Below are 25839 nucleotides of genomic sequence, written 5' to 3'. Positions count from 1 at the left end.
AGAGAAGGTTTCAGATCTCTGTGAGACAGATTTTTCTCTCAGACAAGCTTTGTCATTCCCACCACCAGTCCAACTACAACGGCCACTTGCCAAGCTAAATTCCTGTACACTCTATGCCTATCAAAGGACAGAGGAGAAATAGCACCACTGTTCCTTTTGTGCTAGTTGAAAAGGGGAGAGAATGAAGACAACTTCCCTAGACCTATATATGGATAGCTCCACAAGGGGGCTAAGTGGCTTGGTTCAAAATATTCCGTATTTTGAGAAAGGGATATTTCAATGAGCAGCACACCTCTTTCAGCCTTCGGTTACAGAAGTTCCATGAGAGCTGCAACATCATTCCCAAGATTGCATTTAGCCCTGAGGACCCGCCACTAAGTTAGCCTTCCTTTGCCAGATTCCATCTTCCATTATGGGCAGGTCGCCTTTTCTTTTCTTTCACCTTTCCCCTAAAATATGACTTCCATTCAGCCCCTCTCCTCATCGCTACCTTCTACCATCAGAACGTATGTCCCCTGTAATATGACTTCCAAATACTCCCTTCTCCATTTTATCCCCAGACTCTACAATTCCAGTCTCTCCCAGGTCCCTTCCAGGAAGCTCCACACACCTTCAGATAAATCATGGGCTACAAAGAGAGACAGTTTGAAGAAAAGATGTTGCACTATTCACATGTCCAACAAGGCTGAGTCGTTACTAAGCCAGCCTGACCACAAGTGCCCTTGATTCCAACCCTTCCAAACCCTGGGACTTTGCTTCATGTCTCCAGCCTTGTCCTCTTTTCCAGCTCCTTCCCCTTGGCCTACAGAGGTCCACTAGGCCCTTCGTCTTTTACCGAGACCTCAATTTCTTATCTCTGACCTTCCTTTCATTTTCTAATTCTGTTCTCTATTTTTCCTCTTAAGCATTCATTCACTTATGCAGCTCCTACAAACAGACTTCTAAAATTGTTCTTATTCCAATCCCCATTCTTAATAGTTGGTATACCTAATGGCTACTTTTCAGTCCTTAATTTTTCTGACCTCTGAGCAACCCCACTGACAACACTCTCTACTATCACCCTTCCTTTTGTTCCTTCTACGTCATAAGTCTTTCTCTTTGAGTTATTTTCTTGCTTCTCTGTAAACACCCTCTATCTCTGTTTTGTTTTCGCATACTTATCATCCCCCTCTTATCACTCTATACACTCTTCTTCAAAAGATCTTTATTTCCTAGTTTCCTTTACCATCAATGTACCCACATCTTCATCTTCTCCACTCAGTTGCATCCCTGGAGCTCCAGACCCTTATTTCCCACAGTTAGTTAGACAGATGTACCTGGGTGTCTAATAGACACTCAAAATAGAATTACCTTATCAATGTTCTCTGCTACAATGTATTTCTCATTTTGGTGTAAATCTACATAGCCACCCAAGAAAGAAATCTAGGAGTCCCTCTTATTCTTCTCCCATGTCACCAGGTCCTGTCATTCTTATCATCTCTCTCTCAAATTTGTGTTCTCCCCACTATTCTCACTGCTGCAGTTCAGTCAGAATTTCCTACCTGGCCCCTACTTCATGCTTTCACAGCATTCGACTGCAAGTATGGTCCAATATATTTATACTAAACTGAATTCTGTTCCTCAATGCATCATTTTCTTCAACGTGTTTACAATTTCACACATTCTATTGAAAGGTGAAGCCGGGGGCTTCTGGGTCAGGTGGGAACTTGGAGAACTTTTCTGTCTAGCTAAAGGATTGTAAACACACCAATCAGCACTCTGTGTCTAGCTAAAGGTGTGTAAACACACCAATCAGCACTCTGTAAAAATGCCCAATCAGCACTCTGTGTCTAGCTAAAGGTTTGTAAATGTGCCAATCAGCACTCTGCAAAAACACACCAATCAGTGCTCTGTGTCTAGCCAAAGGTTTGTAAACGCACCAATCAGCACTCTGTAAAATGGACCAATCAGCGCTCTGTAAAATGGACCAATCAGCAGGATGTGGGTGGAGCAAAATAAGGGAATAAAAGCTGGCCAAAATAAGGGAATGAAAGCTGGCCACCGGAGCCAGCAGCGACAACCTGCTCAGGTCCCCTTCCACACTGTGGAAGCTTTGTTCTTTCACTCTTCACAATAAATCTTGCTGCTGCCCACTCTTTAGGTCCACGCTTCCATTAAGAGCTGTAACACTCACCGTGAAGGTCTGCAGCTTCACTCCTGAAGTCAGCAAGACCACGAACCCACTGGAAGGAAGAAACTCTGGATACATCTGAACATCTGAAGGAACAAACTCCGGACACACCATCTTTAAGAACTGTAACACTCACCGCAAGGGTCCATGGCGTCATTCTTGAAGTCGGTGAGACCAAGAACCCACTGGGAGGAACCAATTTTGGACACACTATCCTTCCATTCAAAATATCTTCCTTCTCCTTGTTCACATGGTAAGGATTTCAAATGTCAAATGTAAGTTCTTCCATGAAGTGATTCCTGACTTTATCATGAAGAGATGTCTTCCTCCTTTATGCTGTCATAGCACACTGGATACAAACCTCCATTCATAACACTGTTCTTAGTGGTTTGCAGCTCTCTCTCGACACCTTGCCCCCTGTGGACAGTAAGTGTTTCAAGCATAGGGAGAGACTATGTTCTATTCATCTTCGCATCACCGAAATTTAACATCATGGTGGGCTTTTAAGGATTGGTGAACAAATCGATTTGTCTAATGTACATTAAAGGAAGTGACAGAAATTAATGTTAGGAGAGAGGGGCAGGGATTTCTACTTGGGGGAGGCACAGGGATTTCAAGTTGGGGGAGGGGGTGGAGATTTCTAGTTGGGGCAGGGCAGGGAAATATACTTGCTTTCAGGGAAAGAATTCTGGACAGTCTTGCACCTGGGTTCTCTTACCCAAGCTCTGCTATTGACTCTGTAACCTTGATTAGGTCATTCACTGTCTCAGAGCCTCAGTTTAATCATCTGAGAGCAAAAAACAGCTACACAACTCAGTTACCTCCAAGATCCCGCTCATCTCAAAGACTTTAAGTACAAGAGTTAGCCAGAAAATAAGGGGAACTGACAAACAGTCTAACATAACATGCAGGCCTGGGTTCAAAGCCTGACTCTGCCAATTACCAGATATAACCTTAAGGAGAGTATCTAACTTCTCTAAGCATCAGTTTCCTTGTCTACAATGCATGCATAAATAATAAATGTTTCTCCATCATAGAATCATGTAAAAATTATATCAGTTGATACACATATAGCACTTAGAACAGTAACTGATACAGACAGGTAAAGCACTTACCAAATACAAGACAGTATGACCATGAATGAACCTAAATTTGACTTCATAGCTTTTCACTTTAATGCTGACTAGTTGTATTCCTGACTGAAATCACTTCATGGAGAAACTTATATTTGAGGTTTGAAGTTTTTACCATGTGAACAAGAAGGAAAACGTTTTGAATGGAAGGATAGAATGAGCGAAATCATAAAAATGTTGGAGAAAAATCATTTATCGAGGAACTGAATTCAGTTCAGTATAAATATATTGGACCATACTTGCAGTTGGATGCTGTGAAAGTGTGAAGTAAGGACCAGATTGGAAATTCTCAGTGTCTGAACTGCAGCAGTGAGAATAGCAGGGAAAAGATAAATTTGAGAGAGAGAAGATGAGAATGACAAGACCTGGTGGACTTAGGACCTCCTCCATACATAAGTCAGTAAGCCATTGAGTACCAAGATAGTCTATATATTTTGTCTCAGGTCTGCTGTTTCTGCCAGAAGAACCAACCATTCTTCCACACTGTTGCCACTAAGAAATCTAGCATGCATGGAACTGGCAAGCAGGATATTGAGGTTTCAGAAGTCTATCTTGGCATCTATCTTCCACCAATGCCCACAGGGCCCCGGAACAATTCATGATCAGTTTTCCCTCAGTTCTGGGGAAAGAAGTGAGAGGATCAGAGGGCACTGGACGAAAGGAGTTGATTTCTTCTGAACTCTTCCCAGAAAGAAGCCCATCAGTCATAAGCCTGCTTCTTAGGAGCTGGAAGTCAAAAGAAAGGTATAACTCTGAAAAAAAGAAATTACTTCATTTTGAGACCATTGTTTTGACTAATGAGACCATTTTTTTTCTCAGACTCCTTCCTTTTCTCCCAAGCTGATTTCTTTTAGCGAGTGTTCCAAGAAGGACCTTCACCTCCAACTTCAATCTTAGTCTTAACAAACCAACAGGTAATAAAAGTGAAGAGACAGGCAACTTTTATTTCCCTCTGGCTGGATCCACACTAAGGTGGTGAGACTTAGTAATAGGAAGCCTCTCACCTCCATCAAAGGCTAAGTGGACTTTCAGCAAGACTATATTAAAAGTATCTAGCATGTCTCATGCACTAGACAGATCCTATATTTAATCCATTTGCTGAGTAGCACAATAGATAAAGGAGAAGCCCAGCATTGTGTTCAGGACGTCTTGAGAACAAATCATGCAGGCTGACAATGGGATCCCATAACCATTGCTAGGAAAAAGGACTGGTGGGGCTCCTGATATGTGTGAGCCCTGGCTTCATCACTATAGCCTCTTGGAAGAAAAGGTGGGATAGCAGATTTGGGCTACAGATTTCCACTTATCTGAATTAGTAATAAAGATCTTGAAAGACACTGGAGCAATGCCATTAGTTCTAGCTGCCTTCATTATTTTTAATATGCCTTTGTTCACCTTCATTTCCCTTTAAGATTGGAGAAAGTCCATGTAAGAATTCATGATTTTCTATCCCAATCTGCCTATTTATAAAGTGGTACACTTGAAATGGCATGCTAGCAGACCCTTGCCAGGTGGGCTGCGTCTCAAAGTTCAGCAGGAACAGTGTGAGTGGGCTAAGAGATGGATGGCAGCCCTTACCTGACCACAATGGGAAAACCTTTAAAAGAACAAGCAAGCAGCCTAATTTCTTTTATTCCTCAAGGCAATGGTAAGGGGTTTTGATCTTTCCTGGGTTTGTTTCTCAGCCAGCTCTCGTCCTTTGTCTTGCCCCTTTCAATGAGGTTCTGCAGTTTTATTTTTTCTAAACCAGAAAATGTCGCGTGATTCTGTAAATGTTTTCTTGCTGTTGTACTTTTCAGACTATTTTCTTCCTTGTTTTTTGGAGGCCTGAATCTGCCTTTGGTCACACTATTTGCTCCTCTATGGTCACCTCGGAGAAGATTAACCCTTTCATTAAAAAAGCCTGGCCAGGGTCAAACTACCGCCTGGCTAGGGACTCTTACATCCCTTTGATCTCCCAGCTATGGAGAAATTATTAGCAAATTCTAAGCCTTCCCATGTGATTTGTTTTTGTAAATTTGTAGAAATTATTCCTAATCCTATTACGTGGCCTAGGGCAAACCTGCATTAAATATAGGAGACTTTTTGTTATGTGGCAGATGGATAATAAAGGAATGCTGAATGCAGCTCCATTCCAAGTTATGGGAATCTGGACACTTCATCAGCATTCACTTAATCCTCTGCCATGGCTCCGCCTTTGATGAATGCTCTCATTTATGACCACTGATGCCGCTCACTTAATTTCAGAGAAGAAAAATAATACCTAGCTGTTAATGTGAATATTTGAGTTTATGGCTGTACAATGAATAATTGTGACATTATCAAAGGAACATCTCCTTATACATTATTCAGTTGTATAGACCACATTAACCAGAGATTGGAAACTTGCAATTTTGCATCTTCCATCTTCTTTGGAACGGAGACACCACGCAGACAAAAGTCAGTGTCTCAAACCAAATTCTACCTGACAGTGCATAGCAGCCCGCACTATATTTTACTCATTGTGGTGCCAATCTCCTATCTTACCAATGACATTTTTTCAAAGAAAGAGGGGATTTCCTAGAGACTCGACCCCATGCAACTTCCATAGCTTATTATTGAATAGGAAAATGTAGTTTTGGTTTCTGCTTTAATACTGATGCCATGGAGGATGTCTTGAGGGTTAGACTGAAAATTAAGACAGCACACCTTTGCTGCTTATACTTTATATATAAACTGAGGGCCTTTTTCAATGTAAGTTTTCACTTAGACAGCAGGAGAGAATGGAAGTCACCCATGAATTACCGAGTCTTTGCTGGGTTCAGCCAGGCAGAGATCCATGCTGGTACCATTAAGGCCAGTCATGCAAAATCACTCACTTCTCTGTTATGGAATAGATATGCCTCAGCTGCTTCAGCATCGTATGCCTTTGTTTCTGGGGAAGTAGGGGATGAGGTGCCAGAGAAGGGATGTAAAGAGTAGGATGGAACATTTTCATTGTAAAACCTCATTGGATAGTGTTTTAAACTAAGATATGTGTAGATGTTATGCACAGGCAGAGTGTTTGAAAATGCCAGGAATATTTTATAAAATAGCAAATTCATTTAATAAGACAGCAAATACCTGTATCAGACTATGAATGGCACCATTGAGCTATTGATTTTTAAACTATCCTTCCATTTTAGTTTAATTTCAATATTGCTTGCTAAATACACTTTGAGGTTAAGATCAGATTTCTCTAAAGATGTTTTCCTGAGTTGCTGTTTGAGTAATCCTCGCGACATCAGTTATATTCATGATGGCAAAACACCCACAAATAGATCTTCGAGACTTGGGAGGTGCGCTAAGGTAAATGAAATCAGCAATATGTGTCATTTTTCCAGTTTTAGTAAGCCATAAGCCAAACATTTTCATATTCTGCTAGCTTCCACACTACAGTCAATTTATTGGCATGAACCACTAACTGAAAGACTGTAGAAAAAAAAGTCCTTTAGCCCATATCCAGAAAATTCATGATGGAAGTTCATTTATGATTGTTCAGTGCCCAGAAGCAAGTGTAAAAAGAGCATGCATAGTTCTACTCAAACTCCACATGATTTAGTAATGCATGGTGAAAGCAATAAACAAGACTTCTAGATGGTTAAAAGAGAGGTTCTAGTCGCTGTTCATTTTCCTATATGAAATTAATAAAATGAATAGCAAATTTGGAGTTAGACTAATAAGGCTTTCTCACCTTTGCCTCCCGAGGCTGATAGTGATGGCACTGGGAATCAGATATAGACTCTTGGAACCCCTGAGAAGGATGCTTAACTAAACAAATACTCTCAGCTGAAGAAATCACAAAGTTACGTCTGTGATGGGTGACTTCATAAGCAATCTCAACCATTTTGCTTATGGTAGTGGTTCTCCTCGACAGACAAAATGGCTCTAAAAACAATTCTAGCAGTCACTCTACCAGTATTTATCAGTGGCCATCTGGATTATCTATCCCAGAAAACTAGATGCAAAAATATTACAAATGGAAACTTAGATGAAAGAGCGTATCAACTATACTAAAGACCAACAGGTACTGAATCTAGTGCCAACTTAACACAAATGTCTTCTGTCTTCAGAATTGTCTTATTCTTTGCCTTATTTATCAAATACTTGATTTCCATTCCTGAAAACTAACTTAGTAGACTTAGGGTGGGAAACTGGCATGGAATTTTTTGAAACACCACAGGTGATGCTGATGCTCAGAATTAACGGCCACAGGCATAGCGTGTCCAGGAATGAAAATCAAGCATTTGAACTTTTTTCACGTTTCACAGGAGGTTATTTTGATTCGCAGCCCTATTGAGAACTGCTCCTCTGCCTTTACTTTAGAGGCGCTGTGGAAGAGGGGAAAGAACCATGGTTTTGAATCCAGACGACCTTACGTTGAAAACCTGGCATGCCTGTCACTTGCTCTCAGACAAGTCGTTTTAGCTCTGTAAGTCTCTGTCTCCCACTCTGTAAAATGGGAATAATCCACTTACCTCCCAGAGCTACTGTAAAGTTACTACTCCAGTGTCTGGAACATAATAGGCACACAATCACTGTGACTTCCGTGTGAAACTAACCTAATTCCCCATAGTACAGGGAGAGAAAGAGGAGGAGAAGGAGAAAAGGAGGGGAGGGAGATTAGGTTTCCCAAGCCTTCCTTTACTGAAAACAAACAGGCTTTACTGTCCAAATACTTCGCTGTTAACTTGTATTCTGAAAACAAAACACCTTTTCAAAATAGTTCCAACTCTTTTTTTCTTCCAAAATGACAGCTAAAAAAAGAAAAAAAGAAAAACCACCTAGCTAAAGTAAAATTTGTTTTCATTGTCACTTAAAGCAGGCAGAGAAAAGACAAGAAAAGAAATCACCTTAACTCTTTCCATGACCTTTACCTCCCTTTGAGGAAAATTTAAAAGAATAAAGCAAAGCCAAATGAGCCATCGGGGTGAAGGCTGTTTTTTTCATGTAGAAAATGCAAAAAGAAAATACCATGCCAAGTGGAATTGGGGTTGCATGCCACAGCCAGAGGAAGCTGCCTGGCAAAATACATACACACATACATATATACATGCACACATAAACACATGGCATATTAATAGAAAAAATAATTACACTCTTGCCCCTGACCGTGCTAGCATTTTTATTATCTGGAACCCCAACATCAGGTAAAGCCAGTCTCTTGGTCCCACTGGTGGTTTTATAAAGGCAAAGCAACCACTTCAGGGCTCCAGACCCATAGACTGAAATTTTCTACTTTGCTGTAATACGCCTAATGTCAGCTTTCTTCTGTGCGAACAGGTCTACAGCAAATGGGTTGGGAAGCTCACCATCTATATCATGTGTAATAAATTATACTTTGCTGAAATGTTGCCTTGCTAAAATATGCTAAGAAAGCTGTGAACAATATTTACAAATAGTTCAGATGTCACAACAAAACACCCACCACTCATGCATTCTTACATTTCGCTATAATGAGCACGGTAATAGAGGATACCGCTCTTAAACATTAGAAAAGTATTCTTACCGAGACATAATTGGGAGAAATTCTTTAAATTTATAGAAAAATTCTTTTTTTCTTCCTTCTTGAAGAGTCTGCTCTCTCAACTGTCAAGACAGCAGCCTCAATTTCACTCGCTTCCAGCATCTCATCACACAGCAGGCTGTTAGTACTTATTTTTATTTTGCTACATTGTTAATTTCTTGACAAAGCAAAAAACTTTGCTTACTGCTATTATATGCTACTGACATTTTAAAAAACTGATGCAAACGAACAAATGCTACATCATCTCAGGCAAGGAGAAAAGTGTTGCCTTCCATGGAAGCCAAATGACCTGATTGTATTTCAACCTGGGAGGCACGTGGCAAGGCACGGCAGGTGCTGTTACTTCCACTGATCATTGAAAAAGGCTGGGTACAGGAGAGTCAAGCATGCCTAAAGGCCTATAATGAGTAAAGAGAAAGGCCTGTATCATAACTGTTTGCCTGCCTCTAAAGCTCGTATTATTTCAAGATGAGAAAAACATGAGAAGGAGCTTTCACGGTAAAATGCAGCATACTGATGTGAGATGATATTTGGGGGGGAAAAAAAAAAGCAGAAACAATTTACCATAGAAGATGTGTCAAACATAAGATATTTGAATATCAGGCATTTTTACACTGAAAGAGCTCTTCCTGTGATATATCTAAGAAAGATCAGGAAAAATTGCTACACTAAAGGAGTATAAAAAGTTTTCCAATTTAATGATTCTTGATTTTGTTCATAAATCAACACTGAATTGCGATATTGTGGTGCTCACACAGTTTTGTAGTCCAGCTACTTAGACTGTTTTTCTCTACGATAAGAATCAGTCCTATGTGACGTTACTATTTTTTAATAAAACGTGATTTTCTTATAAACATGTAAAATCACTTTTTTCCATCAAGACATCGAATCTTTTTAAAATAAAGCCTTGGGTTCTTTGGTTCACTTGCAGCTGCTTTCCTTTTTTAAGAACCAAATCCTCTCTTCTTCGCTCTTGGGCCTGTTTTCTAAACTCCACCATTGGACGTTTTGTCCCTTAATTAAATTAACCCTATATTCTCATTCTAAAGGTAGTGCTGTGAAAGAAACGCTCAGGTTTTAACTCCCCCTGATGCCAGCACCATTCTCTCAGCTGCCTTTTTGGCAGCGTGAGTACAGAAAACAGAATCAGGTGAAAAATAAATGTGTTTACCTACCATCAAAACACCTTTCAAGTCCAATACACATTTTTGTTCTATTAATGCCAACACGAATATGCAGGCACTGTGGCAAGAGGTGCTTTAAAATACAGCTAGACAGACCGATTAAAACGCGCTGCTTTCTCTCTGCCAAATTCCTGCCTATGGGGAGCAATTAACTGTGCCTTCCACGCATTCAGATACTGAATAAGAAGCGAATCTTGTATCTCTGCCACTTAGACAAGTATAATTCCAATGGAAAGATTTATCAACAACTCACAGGCAGTTTGGGGTTTGGTTTTGTTTGTCAGACAGCACAAGCCCTCACGCCGCGTCTGGACTCTGTTACAAAGTCACGCGGGGGACAGGAACCCCAGGAGAAGGGCGCTCATTTTGGCCGATGAACAAGCAAATAAACCCGAACATCGAGGCAGCTTTAAACAAATAAACTGCTCTGTGCTAGACTGAACACACATAACACTACCCAGGCATATAACCCGACAGCAGAAGAGCTACTTTATCGGGGCTTCTCTGCAGTTAGAGAAGTCAGTGTCAAATGGAATTGCAGAAGCCCACAATTGAAATTTTTTAAATGTGAATTTGTTCTACCGATACCATATGAAGTCACCAAAGGTTTCCTGTATGATGAAAAACCCCAGCATTTAAGGATATTTGAACGCAATAACAGGATTACAAATTAGTCCAGAAAAAAAAAAGATTCATGAAAATTCGGTGCTGACATTTTTATTTTTAGGTTTTAAATTTTTTCTGCCCCATCAATTATTTCATATGTGTAGTTTTGTGATTGCTTGAGAGATAAATGGTTGATGGCTGTTATTACACTGCCCCAGTTACGACATTTCCACCCCGGCTGCCTGGCTTCAATGATCTTTTGGGTATGACATTTTAGCTTTGGCCTTGGTCCCCATCAGCCTCTGAGGCAGAATCCAGGCAATGATCTTTCTGGGACCTGACTAAATGCCTAGTTAACTACAAGGTTACTCACACTGGAGCAGGTCACAAGGAAACATTCAGGCCCGCAGATGTCTTTCTTCTTGTCTCAAACAAAGCAGATGTCTTAGATTTTGCAAGGCTGTGTGTAATCTACTTTGGCTTTGCAATTAAGAAACTATATATTTACCATGTCTTTGGACATTTTGTACTTGTTGTTTCAATATGTCTTTCAATTGCGTATAAGTCAAATATTTGAAACTTTGCAAGTAACGATGTTCTTTCATATAGATTTAGGATAAAACGTGGGAGGGAAAACTGTTTTTTAATATACTGATCAGCGTATTCATATCATAACTATCTCAAGATTATTATGCATTGCATTTTTAATAACAGGTAGCTCTGTTAATGGTACTGAAACCATTACTGAGTACTTCTATTTTGATATCTACTTTCAAGACTTACAAGCAGATGAATTCACACTAGGCTGAGAACTGGCAGACAAATTAATATGCCAGAGCTTTATTCTTAATGAATTTCAATGTTTCTGTTTCAACATATAAAAACATTTTCACATGATCTTAAGAGAAATCCATTCAATTTTCCTGGAAATAAAAAATAAAAAATAATTAATAGATGAGGACTTTAATTGACATTAAGAATATCTGAATAAAACTCGATAGTTTCACACGCACACACACACATGCTCTCACACACACACGCTCACACACACACACACACACAAAACAAACGTAAATAGGAGTATCGAATTTGAAAAGCCATTACATCAATTCAAGTAATTTGGTACACATCTTCACAGAATCTATCCAAAACCCACTTGGAAGTTTTTCTAAGTATGTTTTTTCATTTCATTCTTTATTGGTCGCAAACGTCACTGCCTAGCCGGTAAGTAACCACTATCTCTAAAGCATTATAAATATTCATTTTTAGACAATAAAGTCTTTTAAAATCCTCTCAAAAAATTTCAGGCTATTGCAAATGGATAAATCACTGCACACCTAAGTCCGTATTTGCATGGCTAAATTATGTATTGTAACTATGGAGTCTTTTACTTCTATTATACCAAGGCGCACACTGGTATCTTTCCATGAATCTTTCCTTTAGCGGCTGCAGCATTATCATAATAAAGTCAAATATCCCATATTCTACGATAGGTGCTCCATTTTCACCTGGAAGGGACTCAGGCAAAAAAGGAAATGTACCAGCCCCGGAGTCTGAATTCCTTTGATATTGGCTACTTATATCATCTTCTTTGTAGCAATTGAATTGCTCTTTTTCTGTGCATTAAGTTTAGAAGATTTTTTCTTATTTGTGTAAAGGCAAAATTTAAAGCACTTTTGAAATAAACAAAATATATTATGTGACCATCTCTTTTTTTTAGCTTTGTTTCTCTTTTTTTCTGTAAAAGTGCACAGAAGTGCTAATGAAGCTTTTTCAAGACTATAAATTATGGGATAAAGTTTTAATAAAGAGAAGTGATGCCACCCTGATGTGTCAGCCACAGTGGCTACAGTCATTCTTCTTAAAACACTGTCGAAAATGCAAGCTTATTGGAAGACTTCAACCAGATTTTGTGAATTCATGTTTATTTATGAGATTTGCCTTTTGGGGTGGGGTTATCTTTAATTTGATGTAATCACTAAAAACATCAACTGAGGGCTTTGGTTGTCTTCATAAATGTCTAACATCACAATAGGCTGTTGGCAGAAACAAGATCTCCACCTAAAGAAAACTTTATTTGTATTAAATTTCAAGTGTCCAAAATGCAAAATAATCCACAGAACATAGTTGTTCTTTAATATACTATATCTAAATTTTTGTTAAATTAATGGTGGGAAAGATTTTTATTCTTTCATTTTTGTATGTATTACCTTTTTTGTTTTGTTTGTTTTTTTGGTTTTGTTTTTACAAAAAGTAAATGCATGAAGAGAATTTTGTGTTTTGCATAACGGCAAACCTGACTTTTACTTTTGGTGCTCTAAGAAATCAAAGGCTACTTAGAGTAAAATAAACAATAAAAATGTAATCAGTGGAATAAAGTATTTCTGTGAAGTCTGACAAAGTAGAAATTTGAATTGAAGCCCAAAATATTTAAGTAAGCTATTACAAAAGGAGTGCTAGAAACCATTATATTGTGTGATTTCTTTTGAATAATGGAAATGCTCTCTATCAGGTATTTTTGTTTAAATGGAATAAATGTTTGAGAGAGATGGTATTCAGTCATTGTAACCTTCCATGCCACAAGTATTAGAACTGTTATAATTTCACCTTTTGAAAAGGGCACATACACTAAAAAGAAATTCACAAAGTTATGAAAAGAAGTGCCATTTAAGCCTATCCTCCATCTCCATCATTTGCAGATAGATCGTTTCTCCAAAAGGACACTGATGAAGACTTTCAAGCATCCTTTCCCTGAAAATCCTCCTGTCAAAGCTAAACAACATTATAGCACTCTTTTTGGATAATACATCTCCTCCAACTCCAAATGCCATGGTTTGACAGTGCTCTCGGAAGTTCTTCAAGAAATTGAAGATAGATTTACTATAAATAGACTGCCGATGCCTTTATATTAATTGAATTTGCCATCTGCCAAACATTCTTTGGTGTGGCTAGCTGAAAGGTAATACAATTTGACCATTATCCACTTAGAGCCATTTAAATAAAATCTGTGTTACATAGAATTAAAATCATATTTGGTGGCAATATTCATCAATAAGGATCACACCTAATCATACTGGAATGCTCTGAATTTCCCATGTGTAAATAACATTTCCAACTAAAGGCTGGAGAAGACATTTTGGGTATTTCTCTGTTGTATTACCATGGTAGCAGAAGGAGCACCAGACAGAGAGTTAGAGGACTGGGTAGAAGTCCTGGCATGACCACCACGTGTGTCCAAATAAATCCTGTCATGTCTATGGACCTGAGTAGCTATCGATCTAAAATATGACCAGATGATCTAGAAAACTCTCTCCTCTCCTACAACGGTGTGTCTCATCTGAGTACACACGAATAGGAAGACAATGTGAGATGTTGCTGAGAGAATGTTATTACACGGTGGGGTCTTCAGAAATCGGGTTTTCCCAAAGTCATTGTGCCTCAGCCAGAGCTCAGCAGCATTTTGCTATCATATAAAAGACTAAATATGGAAAATGTTTGTCTGCTAAAGTGAATAGGAAAATGCAAAAATTTTTAAGTCATTTAAATATTTAACCAGAGCACAACCATTTATCATTTGTAATTTATTATATTTTAAATAACTTTCAGAAAGAAATTCTCCACAGTTGCTCAGATGCTTAAAAGTGAAGATTGCCCTCAAGAAAACAAAGCACAACAAAAAAATCTTCTGTTGTTGTTCTTATAGCTGTTATCCTAGTATTTTAGGCCTAAAATAAATTCTCCTTCAATTAATATTGACAGGCCTCTTTTCTGAAGATCATAGTTCTGATACAAATAACTTTTCCATGGGTGATTTTTATTTGGCTCTGTGGTGGTAAAATGCTAGCTACTGTTTACAGAGAATTTATGTGAACGTTCCTGGGATATGAATTGTAAGAGAGAAGCAGTGAAAGCATTATATGAGAGAAGTATTAAATTCCTCTTCTCACTTGCTAAAGAAATACCTGATTTCTGGTAACTTATTTTCTATTCTCTATACCTGAGAAACCCCAGAGTGTGAATGAAAACGCCCCCCCCCACACCCTGTTCAGGAAAGGGTCACTGTGGCCACAATGTCAGTGCACAGTCTTGACTTCACCCCCATCCCCTGGTCTGTTCCACTTTTCTTTTTCATTCTCCAGTTATTGCCATAAACCATAAACTTCCCACAGCATCTCTCGGTGTTTTCTTGAAAATAACAATGCTATTAGAACACAATAAATACATAAACAAATCAATGAAAGCAAAATGACAGAGTTTTGAATCATCATGTCTAGGTGGCAGAAAATTTCTCCTCATCCTCAAAAATATATAAAACTATTGGAAGTTTGCAGGAAATTTTTTCAATTATGTTCTTTAAAACTCTTTTCTCTTCAAGTAAAATTCTCTCTTAACAGTGAAATTTACGAGAGCTACTCACACACTTAGAGTAGACAAATGTGAAACTGGTAGGTCCTCATCAGTTTGTCTTTACGTCTGGGAATGTTTACATCTCGTACCTAAATACTGATTTAAACTTTTTAACAAACATGACGCTTAAATTCTATTTATTATTTCTTGGAAATCTCCATATATAAACCAAATACAAGATGCACCCAGTTTATCTCTCATTTCTCTAATTACATATGCAACGGTGCCTATTTATCAGGCAGTGCCTGCTTGATCCGAACTTTCCAGTGGATTGTAGATGACTCTGTCGGTTACACAACCAGGCTAGTTCAAAGACAACGAAAAGCGCTTGCATCCAAATGAAATCTATATTTGGTAATTCTTAAAATATCATTTTTCCATGGCTTTGTAGGGCATATTGCTTACTCAGATAATGTGCATGCCTTTCCAGTGAGGCACTTTTTTTGAAATGTGATCTTGGATCACTTTATGTTAAACTTACTTACTCCACACATAGGATGAGTAATGCCAGATAAAGTACTGTCATTAAAAGCATTTTTATTAAGGGGCTGGTAGACAAAACCTTTAAGCAATGTTATCAAGCTCTTTGTTGAACCAGGTGGGACATCTACATGAATAGAATCTCTTCAGACCTAGACCTCAGCCACAGCACACCTGGCCTATGTTTGGAAAAGAAAGTCTCTCTTGTTTGGCTACATAGTCGGCTACAAAGAGCCAAGATAACTTTAATTTATCCATTAAGAATGGAGGCCCATATTTAAGAGTCATCAGCAATAAAGGAAAATACACTGGATCATTTCAAGTGCATGCTAATCATTTAATGTAATAAATGGAGCAACTCTAATTATCTCCCGAGGAAATGATTTCACACTAAAACAATGGGAATGAGAGGTTACTTCAGGAGCATAATACCCAGCTGAAAATTACTCATGTGAATCTGGAGATTTCTCTTGCATTTCACGGGGGAGGGGCATCCCCCCACCATGCCCCTAATTCAGTTGCCTCCTTAACGGGGTTAAAGATATTTAGCACCAACCCTGCCGTGTTCGTGTTTTGTAACCCCAAGCAAAGCTCTCACCAGGCTCAAGATCGGTGTCCTTCCTGACTGCTTTGAAAGCTGCTCCCTAATAAGAGGGCATCTGACTTCCATGCAGCAAAACAAATAAATTAGTCTAGAGACCCCTGTGGCCTCCTCACTTCCCATTCCTTGCCTCCCCCAAAATGATCAATCTGCCACCTACGCTAGCCATTGCAAAAGAATTTCCAGTGAAATGCCTGAAATTGTTTTTTAAATGTTTCAATCTGTCGTGACCAATATTTTTAAACATTTTAAGTATAGTTTTTTAAAGCTATTTCTGTTGACTTTTTGGCATCACAAAATTAAGGTTAAGAAAATATAATGGAGGATTTGGGGAAGCATAAAATGTTCAATGATTTGGTTGCTTCTCTTGCAAAAGCCAGGTTTCACCATGAGCTTAAAATGGTTTGCTAAATTCTGTATTTCTGTCGCCTCGTTGTTCTGTTTCTTTTGATGAAACACATAAAATGAACACTGTCCGTTTCGGCATTTTAAAAAACATACTTGCATTAAATAGAATCACTACAGTGGACGGGTACACAACCCTCTCCAAACCAGCTAGCAGAATGATTTTGACTTTTTCAAATCCTTCAAGTAAATCTAAATCTAAACAAACAAATAGACAGAAAATATAGACTTGATTTTTGAATAGTTCTGCCCCCAATTTCTCATTGCTCTGGTTTTGGGAATAAGGAACACATAAGAAAAACGTTTCTCTTCAGAAATAACAAAGAATTAGGAAATTGTGTCTGTTTAAGTTCTACATATAAGCTAAGACACTCTAAGTACATATTTCTTATTGTGAAAAAAATGTAAATAAATTCATAACTCTGTCTCTGTTTTGGGTCGTATTCAAAGGTATGTTGAATAAGGAATCAAATCCTCTTTAGACTCGAATTGATAAACACATCAGAGAACATGAAACAACTACATAAAATAGAAAACAACCCAATGCAAGACTGATTAATTCTCCAATTAGTGTAAAAAGCATAAACGGAAATCATAATTTTGAGGGAGATTTGCATTTATTTAAAACCGACATCCATATTTTATAAAAGGGAATGCTTTGACTTTCTTTTTACCTTAGTATCCCTGCTGTCTGTGTACATGAAAACAGCCAATATCAGATATGAAGTTAATTGGAATCAACTGCGCCCATCTTTACAGGAACACACCGGAATGTGTACCATTCAGGCTCGGCTTACCATAATATTCTCTACGGAATCGTTGACCACAGGATTCTCATTCACAAACAGCCAGGTTAAACAGTTAAATGCTAGCAAATCCTGCATAGCCCTGTGGGAAATTTCACTTTAATCCCGAACTTATAAGAGGACAATCAAAGCCCAAAGCCTGGGTAACAAATCTGATCCTCTGTTGCAATCTGTGTCCTCATGGGAAGGAGAGAGGTGCTCTCCGTACAAGCCCTAGATGGATAAATACCTAAATGATGAGATAGATGGGGAATGCAGAAGAGGCGTCTGGCCTCAGCCATTCGCTTCCAATTCCATATTACACTGAGAGAGGCAATTCTTGTGCAGCTCAGGAGCAGCCAGTCCTGATTACTAGAAGTTGAAGTGTGGCTTAAGGAATGATTAATGACAGTGTCGGGAGGAAAACAAAGCACAATGAGAGTTATCTCTAATCCACCTGCTTGCAGATGCTATAGTAAGGGAATGAAAATGGCCCCGGTGAGCCCTGATGATAAAAAAATCAAACTAGAAAGGTGCAAAGCTGTAGATATGTATTAATCTGATATATAAAAACTAGGTCTTAGCTTGAATAAAGCATTAGGCATGAATGGAGCCCCATAGGTGATAGATACTAGGCCATAGTGGACTTCACATTGTCTGTATTTTTTAAATCAAACAGAACTGTTCCCTTCAGTATTGCCTTTGACATTAATAGGTTGGTATTTGAAAAGTCACAGTTCACTAGATGAGCAGGCTTGTGAGTGCAAGCTCATTAAACAAACCCCCTTTTCTTGTTGTTCTTAAAAAATATGATGACACCATACCACCACCTTGTGGCTTTGCTGTGCACATACACACTACCCCCGGAGAGGTCTAAAATTCAATCACATTTTCCAAACATATAAATCCAGGTGGAATGTAATTATAAGATCGATGGTGTACTTTATAAGCAAGTGCGTTTATGAGTAGCTTTCACCTAAGACAACACAATGCCAATAAGATCATTGAAGTTTCACAATGTATTTTTGGATGCAATATGAGGTCTCAGCCTGGTCATTCCAATTATCTACCTTAATTTCAGGCCACCAATGCAACAAGATCAGAAGACATCAAATATCCATCTATGTGAAGAGAATGAACAAAAGTGTTTGACGCACCTGTTCCCCAGCAAGTAGTCACTGACTTCCAAAATTCAACAAAGCAAATAACAACACTTTGAGCTTTTCCATAATTTTTCCATGTGTGGAAAAGATTGTGAAGCAGTGAAACGTGTATGTGCTTTCTTCTAAAACAAAGAACATTTGGCTTATGTCTCCACATCTATAGACAGAACTCTAAGCACCTTTAAGAGCTAAATTTTTATGTTTGGGCATTTTGTGGATTTGTTGACTTGCTACGCATTTGCCTTTCGATATGATCTTTATTCTATGGCTGCAATAGCATTCCATAATTTCACCTGGTTAGCAATCATTCCTGCTAGGAGATAGTGATGGACAATGATGCAGGCAGCCTCAGGATATTCACTTATTCCCAGGTTTGGGAAAGCTGCTTCTGCTTTTGTCCACAGTGCTAAATGCCTACTGCATTCTCTCCCCTTTAATCTAGCTAGCAACAAGTTAGATGTTAATTCATATTTCATGCAAGATTTTTAATATTGAAAGTCTAATGAAGATTTAGCGTTCCGTTTTTTAACAAGGCTGACATTACTGTTGAAAGAAAGCAAATACATTATTTTAATTAATATCAAATCATAAGTGCTCCTGATTTATATATTAAACAAAGAGAGAAAGTGTCTTGTCATACACGACAATTGATTCTGTATTCACCCATCATTTACTCAGAGCCCATTTCCCCCCTTCTTGCGTGGGAAATGCATGATGGAAGCCGCCATGTAGAATTGTGTGCCTCTCAGACGCTGTTAATGCCGTGCTGTGATCACCTCACCCCTTATTTCCTTATGACAAGTTTCAAGTCAGTTCCAGCCAACTGTGCTTGTCTCCACCTGACATCTTCTCCTATCAAATAAGCAGCCTCTATTGTTTTAAGCTTAATGCCTTTGTGTACGGCACAGCCTTCCAATAATCGCAGAGAGCCTGACAATTCGTATGTTATAAAGGCATAATGTTAGGCCAAAGGAGGTAATTAATAATAGCAGTTTAATGCAGCTGGGAGCAAGAATTGCCTTACAAACCAAAACATCTTCACCCATTTAGCTAAGTACAGAATTAGCAAGATGGCAAGGACCTGAATGGAGAAACAAATGCCCTGCCTTATGTGTTATGACATAGCAGGCAGTTAGGAAAATTCCAGAATTTTAGAGGATGCGCTGATCGCACCAGACCATCATTAAATTGAATATTAGCTATTAATTAAGTTCTGGGGAATTTTCTTCTTTCTCTCTTTCGTTCTTTCTATGGCAGCAAATTGTCTTCTTTTGAAGTCAATGTCGTGATTTCCTCATGTGAAACCTCTACACCAAAGTAGGCAGTGTTCTGGTCCTGCTTCCCTACCTCTCTCCTCACGCCCAACCCCACATACATATACACTCTGTCAAGTAACTTATGTCAATTTCCAAAGGAACAACCGCAAAGAAGTAGACACTCGAGCACTTCACATTCTGCGCTTTAAATAAAAAATATGTTTCTCTGAGATTTGTTGCTACATTCCTAACCCAGAAAGACCCCAGAGATACAGGCAGAGCCCAGAAAGATATCCTGTGGGTGGGCCAGTGGGAAGGGGAGGAGTTGCAGTACTTATGTAGAATGTTTTTAAGCCAAAGAAAGGATTTTATTTCTTCTTAATTGTTAGGCTGTGTACAAGTTAGTAATTATTTTGTCGTCCTCCAGTACCATGACACACACACACACACACACACACACACACACCACACACACACACTTAATGCTTCATGCCAGGATCACTCCAACCAATAATGCTGACTGGCTGCTGTTTGTGGGGAGAAAACATTCAGAAGCCCCCAGTCAAGATATTAATCCCACCCTATTTTGAAGAGAAAAAATAAATCATTTGCCAAGAGCAAGACAATTGGGACCGTGAGAGAGGACCTGACCTGGAAAGCCAGCCAGATTCCTCTCCAGTCTAACCCAGTCTCTTCATTCAATCACTTTAAATGTAAAGGTATATTTGTCTTTCAGACTGTCTGTCTGGACTATACGGAGGCTCCATCCCCAGCGGTGGATGTGGCTTCCTCCTCCAACCTCCTGAGAAGTAGAAATGGCATGAGTGGTGTATGCCCACTTTATCACTCTGCAGGGTCAGCTCGGACTTGGAAAAATGCTTCAGAGATCAACATGCGAAGGAACACTCCACCCCAATAGGAATGAGAGTTACATTTATGCTCTATAAAATAAGGCATCTCCCAATTTATTTACTCTGGCATGATTATTTATCTGGCATTATATTGCAGCAGTAATCCAGGGAGTTGCTTTGTAGTTACTCTGTTACTGCTCTTGTTTTGCAGTAACTCTGTAAATAACTTGTGTCACCCCTTCTATGTCCCAGTTCCAGATGGAAGATAAGACGTTATTTCTGCTTCAGTGCAAAATCTTAACAGCTGATGTAAGGAGGTGTTCAGATTGCTATCTAAATTACATGCCAGATATTCTGCATTAGCATTGTTAGGCGGGTTATTTATCTACAACCTGAATATATTTCCAGGATATCAAATGATGACTTATAAGCTATCTCCTGTGATGTGCTGTGCAAGCCTAGAGCAATGTAAGAAAAATTTTAAAACCACCTCCATGGATGATCTTAGCTTAGAAAAACTGATTCAACATTGTTCTATTTACCTTAATTACACAAATCTTAGCCATATTTGTTTATAACACTGTGTAAGTGACTAAATAAAACCATTATGAAGCTGCCTACAAGGCCACTGGGTATGCAAGGAAAACTACACAGTCATTACTACCCAGTAGAGGGCAAACACATTGTATTTTATTGCTAATTTGGACCAAATCCCTGTAATTTGGTGTTTAAAGATTGTGCATGGGTTATGAGCATACAGTTGTTGAATAAATGTACCATGGTATGTTTTTAACATCTGTGGAGGTTTTAATTGAATAATAGTCTCCTTTCTGTATAGCTTAATGTAATATATTATGGATTTGGAAACTTAAGCAAGGTACACTATTTGGAAAAGAAATCACAAAAGATTTGCTTGCGCTGTCTAGAACTCCCTTACACTGCTAGAATCTAGAAAGGAAGAGTAGGACTAAAACAAAACAAAAAAACTGCATTCAGGTGAAGAAACGTTTTTTCCACGTGATCTTTGGTTTCCCTTTGTTAGGAATAAAGCTCTTCATCTCTCCGCCACTCCGAGGTTGCTTTTCCTCCAAGAGGAAGGTAGTTTGGGCCAATATGTTGTGTTATTCCATTAGTTTATGTTTTAAGACTAAGAAGAGATATTTCTGTGTTATAAATTATTTATAGCACAAGAACAAAGGGAGGCTGTCAGGGCTGCTGCTACTTTCAGAAAATAAAAAAGAAATGATGAATTTATGGAGAATCCAATTTAATAAAGAGGGAGGAGATGCAACTGCTAATTATTAACATCCATCTGCAGACAGAGACCTGAGAGTAAAGAATTAGATGGATACATTTACATCTGTCTGTCACCAAAAGAAATCTCACTAATGGTGTTCCACACTGTCACCAAACTCTCCCCATCCAGCTTAGAGAGCCTTGGAGACATGTGAAGATGTTTTAATCAACAGCAGGGCATGGAAGACACGCAAAGAACTTTAGAAATGGGCACTGACAAACACCAGCACTTCCTCCTGCACTCTCTTCCATTCCCAAAACACCAAATAATAAAACGTGGTGTGGACTTTCTCTTTGTATCTAACTGATGTGGGGAGCAGTGAGTTTTGAAAACTTTTCTATTGAAGCAGCTGCCAGGCACATCCCTGCTGACATCAGGCACAGTGTAGAGACAGAGGCATGTATGAATGAAGAATGTCCAGCAAAAAAGAGAAGAAATGGTTTATCGTGAGAGAATTTTGTTGTTGTTGTTGTTGTTATTTTATTTTGATGCTGAACCTACCTCTTGTCTTCTGGACGATGCTTTCCAGAACGGGAGGGAACAGAAAATGGGATGTTTTGAAAACTCATGATCCTGAGCTGCTGCCTTCTTTTCTTAAAAGGAGCAGAAGAGAAGGATAAATATATTAAGAATTCGTCAAAGAAAAAGAAATGCTCCGTGGCTGTGTGAAGCTTGCTGATGAGGCGGGGGGAAAAGCAGCCCTTCTCTCTTGAACATCAGTTTAAGTCTACAGACCCCTGAAAGGGGTCACAATTTCAACTTTGCCCGTGTCATCTTATTTTCAGTAGCAAGGTCATCTATACTTGGGAGGTTTCAAATCACCTTTGAAAAATTTAGGGCACTATTTTTATCTGTCACCCTTCCACACACAAGCCTTGGGCTGGTTCCCATATCTGCTATTCATAGATTTGGCAGTTTTTTAGCCTGAATTTTTGATGTGTTGTCCATCATGTGATTTTTCCCAGTTGGTCTGAATTAGCCAGACAGGGTATGGGAAGAGAGGTTTTTCCAATTCTCTGACTTTATCACATATTTTTAAATCAGGCAGAAGGAAAGAGTGGTGTGACTCTTTTCAAAATTTTGGAGATGCCACTTTATTTATAGTTTTCTGTGCTATCGACAAAGTAAGACTTTCTGACAAGATCACACAGCTATTAGTTCAAACCAGATTCGTTTTCTTCAAACATCCTTATATATTTTGTGGAAATTTCCCCAGTTAATAAAACTGCCTTGCAAATTTTGATGAATTTATTTTAAAAGTTCAGGAAACACGGATTTAAAAAACAGAGAGTGACTAACCAGTCCTAAGATTTCATAAATGTTTCATTCACTTAGTGTTTAGTGCAGGAAGTAACGACCATCCACAGGAAGCAATGACTAATGTCAGAGACAAAGACTAAATAAATAAGTAAATAAATAAATAAATAAACCACAACCTTTGCTCTTTCTGGTTGGATACGACCCCCCAAGAAAATGGGACAGGTAGAAAAACGGATACATATTTCGCAATTATCTACAGGTTGATTTTGATCAAGTTATTTTCAAACATTTTGTAATAATTTATGAAATGGAAATTTTAAAAAGTGTTTTCTCTTATTTTCACTTATCATTAAAGTCCTTGGCTCTTATCGGGGAAATTAAATGCTGGAAATATGGCTGCAAATCTCTATAGAGTTCCATACAATGGAAAGCTGACCATGAATTTAATGGGGTCACATATGGTGAATTGGAATAGATGGGCCTGTTTTTAATAGCAATTTTGTTAGAAAGGTACAGAGAGGTCAGCCAATAAATCAATCTAAAATAAACTTTTGAGAATTGTTCATTTCTCATTTTTTCCCCAAATACTTTTCATTTATTATCTGGAATGTATAAGATGTACAGAAATTCCAGAAAAAGCTTTTCTGACATGGTTTACCAGATGTCAGGGTTACACTGGGAACCCTGGGGACTAGAGGCTCAGGAAATACTGTAGAGTGGAGGGACCAGTGTGGGGACTCATGGCTAGAGAAGTGACAAAAGGTGGAGACCTGTTAGTGTCTGGAGTATGACCCTTGCCTTCCAAAGGAACATACTCCCTGGTCTCTAAACCTCTAAAACTTCTACAGAGGAGAGGGAAATAATTGAGATTTGGGGGAGTTGTGAAAGAAAGGAAAGGAACAAAAGTAGATTAACAGAGAGCACTGAAAAGAAGGAACGATTATTCTGTGGGGTCTGTGCCCAAAAACATAGCAATTGAATCCAGCATCCCTTTATCTAGACAGCAGATGTCCAGAGGCCTATCTCAGGGGCTCATTTTCACTTACATGTATCGCTTCTTGGCCTTTTGGCTAAGATCAACTGCACTTACATGTGAAATTCAGTTACTAAAGTTCTGATATGTATGCGTCCCTGGGCTTAGAGAGAAGAAAGAAACCCTGGTTGGAAAAGCAGAAATCCTGCTCCCACCACAAATTAGCTGGTGGATTGAGTAAACTGCTTCCCAAGAGTTTGGGCCTCTGTTTCTTCACCATCTATGTAAAGAACCTTGGCAACAGGCGTCTTGTAAGAGAGCTGATTACTGGGGGCTGAGTTTAGGTGATGAAAGAAGAAGCTGGAAAAAATTACTACCTTTAGTTCTAGAAATTATATGTTCCTAGAATGTAGGCTAAGGATATTCTAATCTTATGCTCTCTCTTACCCATACATATACACAAACACCTGAAGAATAACCTACATAGACTTCCTTTTGGTATAAATCATACCATATATTACAGGAAGGTGAGCTTTCAACTTCTTAAAATTTTTCTCTTATCTAGATGTATAAGTTTTCCAAACTAAAAATTAAACCACAACCAAAGATTTACAAAGAACAAATTCTCCACTGTTTTCTTCATCTATTTTCAAGAGATTCAACCAACCACACTTTTCTCAACAACTGAACTGTGGGCCTACAGAAGTCAGTGAATTCTCAGTATGTCACATAGCACAATAAATGTTTGACGAAGGCACTTCAAGTCCTGAAGATGGGAATCATGGAAAGGAGAATGCACATTCTTGTAAGAAATAACTCCAAATTTATGACATTTGATACTAAGATAATAAGATAGAGCTGTTAATCCTTTTATGCAAAACATTACTGAAAAAATTACTATGATTTCATCTTTATACTTACAGATTCTCCTCAATTTATGAAAAGGCTATATCCCAATAAACCCACTGTACATTGAAAATGCCATCAAGTCAACAATGTATTCAATACACTTAATCTACCAAACATCGTAGCTTAGACCTGCCTACCTTAAACATGCTCAGAACACTTACATTAGTTGATAGCGGGGTGAATCATTTGGCACAAGGCCTATTCTATAATAAAATGTTGAATATCTTATGCAGTTTATTGAATAAACTGTGCTGAAAGTGAAAAACAGAATGGTTGTATGGTTACTTGAAGTATGGTTTCTACTGAACATGCATCACTTTTGCACCATCGTAGTCAAAAAATCTAAGTTGAACCATTCTAAGCTGAGGATGCCTGTACTTCTCTCTCATACCACACACCAAGCTTATCTGCTCCATACCTCCAGCACCCATTTCTCGGCCTGCGCTGTTCCTTGCCTCTACCAGTAGTGTTCCTTACTGATTCTCGTTTTCCCCGCACCCAGATTCTATTCACTCCTCAAGACTTGGCTCCTACATAGGGGGGTTCTATGTCTCTAGTTTCTCCCAAGACAGTGCATACTTAATTCTAGTGTATACTTAATGGCTCCATATAAATATTAACAACTGTCCCTTTTGCTTTCTGGTTTAGGGAGCAAATTATAGAGTCACTGTGCTAGTTATCAACTTACTGCTTCTCACTTCCTAATACATAATATTTCTTTGCTCAGCATTATCATGGTAGAGCTGGATCCTGTAAACTTTCTCCTTGACAAACGGCACAATGCTAGGCTTTGTGTAGAGGACACTGGAAGGAC

The 25839-nt window shown here is 38.6% G+C and overlaps 1 long non-coding RNA gene across 4 annotated transcripts in view; it reads right to left on the bottom strand.

Moving 5' to 3' along the window:
• Positions 1-25839, bottom strand: part of LOC105492624 (uncharacterized) — a 243911-nt gene that overhangs the window by 163672 nt on the left and 54400 nt on the right. The window contains exons 5-6 of one of the 4 annotated variants that reach the window (XR_011606166.1): positions 22385-22476; positions 11450-11561 (exon numbers count right to left, since the gene is read on the bottom strand). The exons of 2 other annotated variants lie outside the window; for them this stretch is intronic. This is a non-coding gene — a long non-coding RNA (uncharacterized lncRNA). Of the gene's footprint in view, positions 1-11449; positions 11562-22384; positions 22477-25839 lie in introns of those variants that run through there. One more of the 4 variants, XR_011606167.1, reaches the window with a different exon arrangement.

Source organism: Macaca nemestrina, chromosome 7 (genome assembly GCF_043159975.1).
Source record: "Macaca nemestrina isolate mMacNem1 chromosome 7, mMacNem.hap1, whole genome shotgun sequence".
NCBI classification, from domain to species: domain Eukaryota; kingdom Metazoa; phylum Chordata; class Mammalia; order Primates; family Cercopithecidae; genus Macaca; species Macaca nemestrina.
The sequence above is the reverse complement of the archived record's forward strand: the minus strand, read 5'-3'. Positions and strand labels throughout refer to the sequence as shown.